This window comes from Triticum urartu, chromosome 5A (genome assembly GCF_056163025.1).
Source record: "Triticum urartu cultivar PI428250 chromosome 5A, HENAU_Tu73, whole genome shotgun sequence".
Taxonomy (NCBI): domain Eukaryota; kingdom Viridiplantae; phylum Streptophyta; class Magnoliopsida; order Poales; family Poaceae; genus Triticum; species Triticum urartu.
This window is the reverse complement of record NC_141877.1, coordinates 153,572,234-153,584,741: the sequence shown is the minus strand read 5'-3', so window position 1 is coordinate 153,584,741 and position 12,508 is coordinate 153,572,234.

Below are 12,508 nucleotides of genomic sequence, written 5' to 3'. Positions count from 1 at the left end.
GCCGGGCTGCTCTCCAAGGCCAACGACGCCATCAATGACCTGAAGCTGAAGCTGGAGGGCCTTGAGGGGACGCTTTCGGAGGTCAGGGCCCGGGAAGAGACCCTGACCAAGGGCCTGGAGGAGGAGAGGCAGTTGTGGAGGGATGATGCCGCCGAACACAAGGAGTACGCGGAGAGCATAAACCGTTGGGTCAGCTGCCTCGCCGACGTCGCCGGCAGGATCACCACGAAGCTTGCTGCCATGGGGATGCCGAATGTGAGGTACCTCCTGGAGCCGAACGTGAGTCCCAACGCCAGACTGACCATGTTCTTCGAGGGTGTTCTTGGAGCCCTGGATCAGCTCCGCTCCAACCAGGCAACTTGTCTGGTGAACGAGTCCCGGAGGCTCTGCTGGGGCACCCTGACCAAGGTACTCACCAAGGTGGCGTTCTGGAACCCCTCCGCCAACTTTGTTGACGCGTTGGAGAGCTTGCCGGAGGAAGCAGACCTCATGGTTCTCAAGGAGCATATCAAGCCCGTCATCAACTGCGTCGATGGAGTTGAGAGGATGGAGGGCCAGCGCAGGGACTAGGCACCCCGTTTCTCATTGCCGCTGCGAGTTCAAGACCAAGACAGTTTTATCTTCAGTTAGAACCGTAGCGATTATTTGATGTAATATAACTCTACAGTATTTCAATATCATGCATGCTATCTTCCCGTTAGATCTTTCTTTGTATGTTTGCACCCTATGCTTAGTGAGATAAGGCTACCAGCGCGTAAACCCATGCCATGGTGCTTTGAGGATGGATCCTTAGCACCCTGCCGGGAGGGCGCTTGCTACTGGGCAAACCACCTTGCCGCTCCCAGCGCGATCGCTTGAACAATCGGGCGGACTCGAAACCGGACAAGAGCGCGGCTAGTAGCGGGTAGGCCACCTTGCCGTTCTCAGCGCGGCCGCATAAACTGTCGAGCGGACTCGAGACAAAGACAAGGGCGTTGCCAATAACGGAAGGGTCCCATTGCGTGCAGGTTTCTCATACAGGGAAAGAGATCTTTCGAGGAGGACATACTCATATAAATGAAATTATCCAAAATTTTATATGACTTAGCTTTTCGGGGACACGCGGATGGCTGTCGAAGCTGCGGATGGCACCAGAGGGCGGTCGATCGACGTCGCCTTCTCCCTTCGGGCCATCCCCATGAAAGAGTCATCGCGTCGGCTCCAAAACCAGATTTCCACGGCTTGCGCCCCCTACCTGGCGCGCCAAAGATGTCAGGGAAACAACACCTATGGGATCACGAGGAATCCCTTTTTGCTACGGTTGGCGGGCGTGGGGCTGTGGAAAGAGCGGGATTGAGAGATTAACACGGGGGGGATTATCCAGGTTCGGGCCGCAAGTGATGCGTAATACCCTACTCCTGCTGGTTTCTGTTTATCTGGTGTTCTTGGACTATCTACAAGGCGTCCAGGGTCCAAAAAATCCAAATCCTCGCTCAGTACGCCGCGGGCCTCCTTTTATAGTCACAGGGGCTGCCATAGTGGCACACAGGAGGTGGAAAGGTATACTGTGTACAAGCTTATCGCCTATCATCACAGGAAAAGTGAATTAAATGTGCTACTTAGGTGTCCACTTGCTCAATCGGGGGCGGTAACGAGGCATGTCCTGTCTGTCGCCGCTCTGCCTTGCTCGGCCACGCGTCTAGGCCAATGAGGCATGTAGCGCCATGTTGGCTGGCTGCTGAGTTGGTGCGGTGGCAGAGTCTTCACGAAGATCTGCACGCCACCATGCAGGTGCTTGCCGAGTCGGCCTAGAGGCCGCACGTCGCCAAGCAGGCGCCTGCCTAGCTGGTGGGCTGGCAGCTTCATGGGAACGACGGTGGAGTCTTGGCAGATGTGGGCTAGCTGCAGCCCCGCGGATGTTTTTGGCAAGAGTCTTGCTGAGGCCCCGACAAGGGTCTTGCCGCGGCATCGTGGTCGTCCCAGGCAAGGGTCTTGCTGGGGGTCTCGTGGGTATCCTTGGCAAGGACCTTGCCGAGGATCGTCGTCTTCTGGTCATCATCTAGTCTTGTGTGCTTCTGGTCTCCACAAAGATTTGCATGCCACCATGGAGGTGCCTCCCGAGCCTCGGTTCCAAAGTGGTTGATGGTGTTGGAACTCTTGGGCTCAAGGGGGGCAGCTCTGCTGGTGTCGGGCAAGTTACCCCAGCAAGGTTCTTGCCGGGGCTGCGGAGGCCGCCCCGGCAAGGGCCTTGCCGGGGGAGTCCACCTTGCCCCTTTGCTCTTCTGTTTCTGGCTTGGCGTTGTTCTGGTGGTCTTGTGTCTTCGCTTCCTTCCTTTGCTCCGCTAGGTGTGGCCGTAGGCGTGGCTCCAACTGCCCACGCACAAGTAAAGGGGTACAAAATAGGACCCCTCCTTTTGTGCACCGACACATGTGGATCATGAAAAGAATATTTTACGTGATAGTTATATTGTTGAATTTGAGTATGATCCCACATGTAATTATTATGAGAGAGGAAAATATGGTTGTATAAATTTTCATGTTACTAGATTACCTCTCGTTCTGTTGAGATCGTCAATGTTTTATTCCTCTGCATATGCTAGTTTTTGCTTGCCATGATAATTTGTTTGCTTATAAAATGCCTATGCATAGGAAGTATGTTAGACTTTAACTTGTTTTTCACATGCTGCATGATGCTCTCTTTGTGTTTCAATTGCTATCTTTCATGTGAGTATCATTAAAAGTTATCAAATGCCTAGCTAGGGGCATAAAACGATAGCGCTTGTCGGGAGGCAACCCAATTAATAAAATTTATTTTTGTCTTTTTCTTTCTGTTCTTGAGTGTTTGCACAATTGTGCCTCTGCTATGATTGTGTTTTTTGTGTTTTAATTAGTGTTTGTGCCAAGTAAAGCCTTTAGGATCTTCTTGGGTAATAGTTGTTTGATCTTACTGAAAAACAGAAACTTTTGTGCCCATGAAAATAATTTTCATTTTTAACCAGAGCGTGATAAAATACCAATTCTTTTTGCACTAGATTTATATAAAAATTTCTCAGGTAGTCCTAATTTTCAGAGTTTTTGGAGTTATAGAAGTATTCGAAATACCCAAATGGCTATATACTATTCTGTTTTTGACAGATTCTATTTTCTTTGCGTTGTGTGCTTGTTTTGATGACTCTTTGGTTTTCTTTGAAGAGTTTTTGCCATAGAAAAGTTGGAATACAGTAGATATAATGCAAGAATAAGATATGAATTGGTTTGCAACATCACTTATTGTAGTGATTTGTTTTCTTATACTAACAGATCTCACGAAGGCTTTGTTGAGTTTTGTGTGATTGAAGTTTTCAACTTTTGGGTTATCTTACGATGAATGAAGGAAAAAGGAGTAAGAAGAGCCTAATCTTGGGGATGCCCATGGCATCCCAAGCTATTATCCAAAGAGAAGAAAGCAACTAAGCATGCGGATGCCCCGAGTGGCATCCCCTCTTTCTTCAAACGACCATCGGTATTTCTCGAAGCTATATTTTTATTCGTCACATACTATGAGTTCTGCTTGGAGCGTCTTGTATGATATGAGTCTTTGCTTGTTTTTCTTTGTGTTTTAAGTCTTGATCCCTTGCTGGACACACTTGTTTGACAGAGCAAAAAATTATGCTATGACTTGTTAGAATTGCTCTCTATGCTTCACTTAAAAAAATTGAGCTATGGAATTGCTCTAGTTCTTCACTTATATCTTTTTGAGCACGGTGTGCTTTAGTATTTTTGAAGAAATGCTCTCTTGCTTCACTTAGATTTATTTGAGAGTTAGTAATTTTTTAAGAAATTCTGTCTTGCTTCACTTATATTATTTTGAGAGAAAGAAATACTATGCTCATGATCTTCACTTATATTTGTTTGAGCTTATCAAAAGCAACACATGAAAATTAGTCCCAAAGTGATAGATATCCAAGAAGGACATAATAAAAACATTCATGAAGATCATTGGACAAAGTAAACTTGATTATTTGTAATAGTTTTGAGATATGATGATGTGATATGTAAGTCATGTTGATGAGTAATTGTGCTTTAGTTAGAATATTGGTGTTAAGGTTTGTGATTCCCTATGGAAAGCAAGAAAGTCAATAGTTATGAACTGAAATTACATCCTACTTGTGGTGCATTATTTGGTGTTAATTATGCTTAACGCTTGCTTATGAGATTTTTCGTTTCTTGGTTGGTCGCTTCTCAATATTTTGCTAGCCTTCATTTTGCACTAAGTATGATCACTACTTGTAAATCCAAAATTCTTTAAACCAGTTTTGCCACATGAGTCCACTATATCTATCTATATGTGGTATTATTTTGCCGTTCTAAGCAAATTTGTATGTGCCATCTCTAATATTCAAAATAAATTTCTCTTTTGTGTGCTCGCACCGCTCGCGAGGCGGTGAGGGGTGGCTAATATTTTCCATGCTAGATGTTTATTCTTACGATGAGTGTTTATTCACTTGTCATTGCACGAGAGCAAGGCAAAGTTATTAGGGATGCCCGGTCCAAAAATGAAAAATGAATTTACTTTATGTTATCAAATAATAAATTCCTTGGAAAGTGTTCGTATGGGAGGCACCCATGGATACAGTTAGCCATGGAAAGTGAAAGTATGGTGGAAAAAGGAATAAACTTTATTTTCTGTTTGGGGACCGCCTATGATATATCTAGCATGGAAAGTGTTGGGAACTCTAAGTCATTTTTGTTGGTGGGAAAAGTATGCCTTTCAAAATGTTTTTATCTCTCAATTTTCGCTTTGAGCTCTGGCACATCTACAAATCCCTATACTTCCCTCTATGAAGGGCCTTTCTTTTACTTTATGCAATTTTTATTTTTAAATTTGAGTCTCCATATTCTCTTATAAAGCACCAACTAGGGGGGCACTATGATCATACTTGAGCATTGGGTGTAGCTAATATGCGAGTGTGTTTCATGAATGGATCAATGATTCAGCATGATGGGCTAGGGATAACTTATTTTAGCGTTGATATTTTGAATGACATGGTTGCTTGTTTGATATGCTTGAGTATTTAAGTCTCATGTCAAAACAAGACTATTGCTTTGAACCATATAGAAGTCCAAATGTCCGTCATATAAAGAAAAGAATATGAGATGACATGTTAGGTAGCATTCCACATCAAAAATTCTGTTTTCATCATTTACCTACTCGAGGACGAGCAAGAATTAAGCTCAGGGATGTTGATACGTCTCCAACGTATCTATAATTTTTTATTGTTCCATGCTGTTATATTATCATTCTTCGATGTTTTATAATCATTTTACATAATTTTTGGGTACTGACCTATTGACATAGTGCCAAGTGCCAGTTGCTATTTTTTGCATGTTTTTTACATCACACGTAATCAATATCAAACGGAGTCCAAACACAGCGAAACTTTTTGTGGATTTTTTTGGACCAGAAGACATCCAATGGGATAGAGAAGTGCCTGGGGGTGCTCCGAGCTGGGCACAACCCACCAGGGCGCGCCTGAAGGCCCAGGCGCGCCCTGGTGAGTTGTGCCCACCTCGGGTGCCCCCAAACCGCCTCTTTGCTCTTTAAATACCCCAATATTCCAGAAACCCTAGGGGAGTCGATGAAAATCAATTCCAGCCACCGCAGAGTCCAGAACCACCAGATCCAATCTAGACACCATCACAAAGGGGTTCATCATGTCCATTGGTGCCTCTCTGATGATGTGTGAGTAGTCTTTTGTAGACCTTCGGGTCCGTAGTTAGTAGCTAGATGGCTTCCTCTCTCTCATTTGATTATCAATACAATGGTCTCCTGGATATCCATATGATGTAATTATTTTGCGGTGTGTTTGTTGGGGTCCGATGAACTTTGAGTTTATGATCAGATCTATCTCTTTTTATCCATGAAAGTTATTTGAGTCTTCTTTGATCTCTTATATGCATGATTGCTTATAGCCTCATATTTCTTCTACGATATTCGAGTTTTGTTTGGCCAACTTGATCTATTTATCTTACAATGGGAAGAGGTGCTTTGTGATGGGTTCGATCTTACGGTGCTTGATCCTAGTGACAGAAGGGGAACCAACACGTATGTATCGTTGCCATTAAGGATAACAATATGGAGGTCTATTTCTACATAAATAGATCTTGTCTACAACATAGTCATCGTTCTTATTGCATTTCTCCGTTTCTCCATGAACTTAATACACTAGATGCATGCTGGATAGCGGTCGATGTGTGGAGTAATAGTAGTAGATGCGGGCAGGAGTCGGTCTACTAATCCTAGAAGTGATGCCTATATAATGATCATTGCCTAGATATCATCATGATTATTTGAAGTTCTATCAATTTCCCAATAGTAATTTGTTCACCCACCGTTTGCTATTTTTCTCGAGAGAAGCCACTAGTAAAAACTAGGCACCCCGGGTTTCTTCTTTAATATATTTGCCTTTGCGATCTATTTTCCTTTGATTTTATTTTCAGATCTATTAAAACAAAAATACAAAAATACCTTGCTGCAATTTATTTCTGCCAATTTATGGCGCCGTTTTGCGGAAGGGATTGACAACCCCTTTTACACGTCGGGTTGCGAGTATTTGTTATTATTGTGCAGGAACTGTTCAAGAATTCGCCTGATTAACTAGTTAACGGGCCAATTAATTGCTACTCATAGCATGGCCGAATCGAATAACACATATTCGTTGCGTTAACTTGTCAGGCCGATTAATTGGCCAGTTAGACCGATTAATCCGTTGTCATGCCGATTAATACCTGCTGGACCATTAACGGGTGGGCAAACAAGGCCCAAAATTTTGGCCCATAACCCCTTCCATCCCCATGTCGCTCCTTAATAGATAGGATTAATAATTTTACCTCCTCTCTATGCTTTTCATATGTGTATGGTAGCATATTTTGGTATACCACATAGCTGGGAGCATGAGAGTATGGTACAATACATTAAAAAATCTAGAGATATGTTGGCAAGTTTCTATTCAATCTACCGATTAATGGTCGACCAATTAATCCAGTTAATAGGCTGATTCACCGATTAGTCGCTACTCCTAAACTGACCAAGCAGCTACCAGTTAACGATTTCTTGAACATTGTGTTGTTTACGTAGTGTTGCTTGGTTCTCCTACTGGTTCGATAACCTTGGTCTCATCACTGGGGGAAATACCCACCGTTGCTGTGCTGCATCACCCCTTTCCTTTTGGGGAAATACCGACATAGTTCTAGCAGACATCACCGAGATTCAATCACGGATCTCCATACCTAGTTCAACCTCGTTATTGGCAAGTCTCTTTACTAGCTCGTTCCATAATATAAGATCCCGTGACTAAAATCATTAGTTAGATGAAGCTTCTTGTGATTTTATATTACCAATAGGGCCCATAGATATCCCTCCGTCACACAGAGCGACAAATCCCAGTCTTGATCCATGAAACCCAATAGACACCTTCTAAGATACCTATAGAGCACCTTTATGGTCACCCAGTTATGAAGCGATGTTTGATAGCACACAAGGTATTCCTCCGTTGTTCGGGAGTGACATGATCTCATGGTCTAAGGAACAGATACTTGGCATGAAGAAAGCTCTAGCAAATAACTAAGTGATACGATATGTTGCTGAGCTCACAGTTGGTCTTGTCCGTCACATCATTCTCCTAATGATGTGAATGACAACTCATGTCTATGGTTAGGAAACCTTAATCATCTTTGATCAATGAGCTAGTCTAGTAGAGGATCACTAGGGACACATTGTTGTCTATGTATTCACACATGTATTTAAGTTTCCAGTCAAGAGAGTCATCGGATCCGATGCACTAGGTACAACTCCTCGATCGGACATGAACTCCTTCATCCAGACTCCTTCCTGTGCTACTACCGAAGCAGCTATATACTCCACTTCACATGTCGATCCCGCTATGATGCTCTGCCTGGAATCGCACCAACTGACCGCTCCATGATTGAGAATATATACGTATCCGGTCTGAGACTTCGAGTCATCCGGATATGTGTCGAAACTAGCATCGACGTAACCCTTTACGACGAGTTTTCCATGACCTCCATAAACGAGAAACATGACCTTAGTCCCCGTTTGGTACTTAAGTATATTTTTGACTGTTGTCCAGTGATCCACTCCTGGATTACTTTGGTACCTCCTAGGAAGACTTATGGCAAGGCACACATCAGATCTCGTACAAAGCATGTCATACATTATAGAGCCTATGGCGGAGGCATAGGGGATGACTTTCATCCTTTCTCTTTCTTCTGGCATGGTCGAGCTTTGAGTCTAACTCAACTTCACACCTTGCAACACAGGCAACAACCCCTTCTTTGACTGGTCCATTTTGAACTTCTTCAAAATCCTGTCAAGGTATGTGCTCTGTGAAAGTCCTATCAGGCGTCTTGATCTACATCTATAGATTTTAATGCCCAATATGTAAGTAGCTTCACACATGTCTTTCATTGAAAAACTCTTGTCCAAATAACCCTTTATGCTTTCCAAAAATTCTATATCATTTCCAATCAATAATATGTCGTCCACATATACTATTAGAAATGCTACAGAGCTCCCACTCACTTCTTGTAAATACAAGCTTCTCCGTCAGTTTTTATAAAACCAAATGCTTTGATCACCTCATCAAAGTGTGTATTCCAACTCCAAGATGCTTACACCAATCCATAGATGGGTCGTTGGAGTTTGCATACTCTATTAGCATCCATTAAGGAACACATTAAGGATGTCGTTTTGACGTCCATCTGCCAAATTTCATAATCAAAAAGCCCCCAAGCTGGTCCTGAAGGAAGTGTCGGACATACCTTCCTATGAGGGAGGAAGGGGCGCCCCAGCAGCGGGCGCGGGGCCAAAGCACCGTCGGTAGGAGCCCCAGCCTCCTGACGACTCCTGAGGAGGAGCTGTGATAACGCACAAGTATAGGGGGTCAGTTGTAGCCACTTTCGATAAGTAAGAGTGTTGAACCCAACGAGGAGCTAAAGGTAGAACAAATATTCCCTCAAGTTCTATCGACCACCGATACAACTCTACGCACGCTTTATGTTCTCTTTACCTAGAACAAGTATGAAACTAGAAGTACTTTGAAGGTGTTGTAGGATAGGTTTGCAAGATAATAAAGAGCACGTAAATAAATACTAGGGACTGTTTAGATAAAGAAACAACTAAGTTAGTTTTAGAAGACAACTTTTTGTCACAAAATAGTTATTTGTCCCTAGGCAATCGATAACTAGACCGGTAAACGTTATTGCAATTTTATATGAGGGAGAGGCATAAGCTAACATAGTTTATCTCCTTGGATCATATACACTTATGATTGGAACTCTAGCAAACATCTGTCACTACTAAAGACCATTAAGGTAAAACCCAACCATAGCATTAAAGTATCAATTCCTCTCTACTCCCATACGCAAACAACCTACTTACTCGGATGTGTGCTTCTGTCACTCACGCCACCCACCATAAGCGGATCATGAACATATTGTAAACCCTACAGTGGGGATCCCTCACGCTTGCGCGACACGGAGAGCACCATAGGACAGCACCAATAATAAAACATGCAACTCAAATCAATCATGATCATCAATCAACCCATAGGACAAAACAGATCTACTCAAAAATCATAGGATAGCCATACATCATTGGGAAATAATATATAGCATTGATCACCATGTTTAAGTATATATTATAGAGGAAGAAGGTGTGTTACACTACTGCATAGCGGGGGAGAGAGTTGGTGATGATGGCGGCGAAGTTGTTGGTGTAGATCGCCATCACGATGATGACCCCGGCGGCGTTCCAGCGCCACCGGGAGAGAGGGGGAGAGAGCCCCCCCTTCTTATCCTTACTTGACCTTCCCCCTAGATGGGAGAAGGGTTTCCCCTATGGTCCATGGACTCCATGGCGGCAGAGGGGCGAGAGCCCCTCCGAGATTGGATCTCTCTCTCTGTTTCCTTCTGTTTCTGCACTCCCTGTTTCTGTCCTTTCACCATTTCTTAAATTCCCGGAGATCCGTAACTCCAATTGGGCTGAAATTTTAACACGATTTTATCTGGATATTAGCTTTCTTGCGTCGAAAGAAGGGCACCAACTTCCTTACGGGGTGGCCACAAGGGCTAGGGCGCGCCCTACCCCCTGGGGCGCCCCCTGCCTTGCCACCGCCTCGGGCATCGTCTCGCGTGTTTCCATTTCCCAAAATTCACATATATTCCAAAAAAATCTCCGTAAGTTTTTATCGCGCTTGGACTCCGTTTGATATGGATTTTCTGCGAAACAAAAAAGATGCAAGAAAGATAAACTGGCACTAGGCTCTAGGTTAATAGGTTAGTCCCAAAAATAATATAAAATAGCATATTTATGCATATAAAACATCCAAAACAAATAATATAATAGCATGGAACAATCAAAAATTATAGATACGTTGGAGACGTATCAAGCATCCCCAAGCTTAATCCATGCTCGTCCTCGAGTAGGTAAATGATAAAAATAGAATTTTTGATGTGGAGTGCTACCTAACATATTTATCCATGTAATTTTATTTATTGTGGCATGAATGTTTAGATCCATAAGATTCAAAACAAAAGTTTAATATTGACATAAAAACAATAATACTTCAAGCATACTACCAAGAAATCATGTCTTCTCACATGGCCAAAGAAAACTATCCCTACAAAATCATATAGTATGGCTATGCTCCATCTTCATCACACAAAATACTCAAATCATGCACAACCCCGATGACAAGCCAATCAATTGTTTCATCCTTTTCAACTTTCATGCAATACATGAGCGTGAGCCATGGACATATCACTATAGATGGAATAGAATATGGTGGTTGTGGAGAAGACAAAAAAGAAGGAGACAGTCTCACATCAACTAGTCGTATCAATGGGCTATGGAGATGCCCATCAATAGATATCAATGTGAGTGAGTAGGGATTGCCATGCAACGGATGCACTAGAGCTATAAGTTTATGAAATCTCAAAAAAGAAACTAAGTGGGTGTGCATCCAACTTGCTTGCTCACGAAGACCTAGGGCAATTTGAGGAAGCTCATCATTGGAATATACAAGCCAAATTCTATAATGAAAAATTCCCACTAGTATATGAAAGTGACAACATAGGAGACTCTCTATCATGAAGATCATGGTGCTACTTTGAAGCACAAGTATGTAAAAAGGATAGTAACATTGCCCCTTCTCTCTTTTCTCTCATTTTTGGCTTCTTTGGCCTCTTTTTTGGCTTCTTTGGCCTCTTTTATTTTTCCTCACACGGAGCAATGCTCTAATAATGAAGATCATCACACTTTTATTTACTTACACTAGTACGCGTTGGTGCTATACAAACGGTTTTTAACCCCTTTCCGCGATGACATTTGGAACCGTCGCCTAGTGAGTGTGGGCGATAGGGGGGTCCTTCCCACATGACCCAGAAACCGTTGGGGATAGGGAGACTTAACGCATACAGTTGTCCCAATATAATTGTTTTTGATATCTCGAATATCCCAAACACTTCATCCTTGCTACTCATTTGTGCTCGCATTGCCATCGCAGTCGGAGTTTTGTGGTTTTACCTAAAACCAGGCAGATTCTAGGCACGGGAGCTTTCCAGGCAGATTCTAGGCATGGGAGTTTTACGACGCCTGGCACATCACAAACAGTTCATGATTATAAACTGTGTATGATAGGTAGATAATCACACACATTTATTTTCCCGCACCATATGTGATAGCGTCTGACATCACACACTGATAACCCACAAGTATAGGGGATCAATTGTAGCCTCTGTCGATAAGTAAGAGTTTTGAACCCAATGAGGAGCTAAAGGTAGAAAAAATATTCCCTCAAGTTCTGTCGACCATCGATGCAACTCTACGCACGCTTAACGTTCGCTTTACCTAAAACAAGTATGAAATTAAAAGTACTTTGTAGGTGTAACGTGATAGGTTTGCAAGAATATAAAGAGCATGTAAATAAAAACTAGGGTCCGTTTAGGTAAAGTAGCAATAAAGTTAGTATAGCGAGTGTGGAAAAGTGTTGGTAGGAGTTGCGAAATTGCCCCTAAGCAATTGACTACTTTACTAGACCGATAGCAAGTTTTATGTGGGAGAGGCCACTGCTAGCATGTCATCCCTGACTTGGAATTCTATGCACTTATGATTGGAACTATTAGCAAGCATCCGCAACTACTAATGTTCATTAAGGTAAAACCCAACCATAGCATTAAGATATATTGGTCCCCCTTCAATCTTGTATGCATCAATTTCTATGCTAGGTTGAAGCTTCTATCACTCTTGCCCTCCAATACGTAGTCCTATCAACATACAACTAACCCTATGGTGTGATCCACGTGCGCACTCATATGATGGGCACCAAAGGACAGCAACATAACCACAAGCAATTTAAACCAATCATAGCAATTCACCAATTACCGATAGGACAACAAAAATCTACTCAGACATCATAGGATGGCAACACATCATTGGATAATAATATGAAGCATAAAGCACCATGTTCAA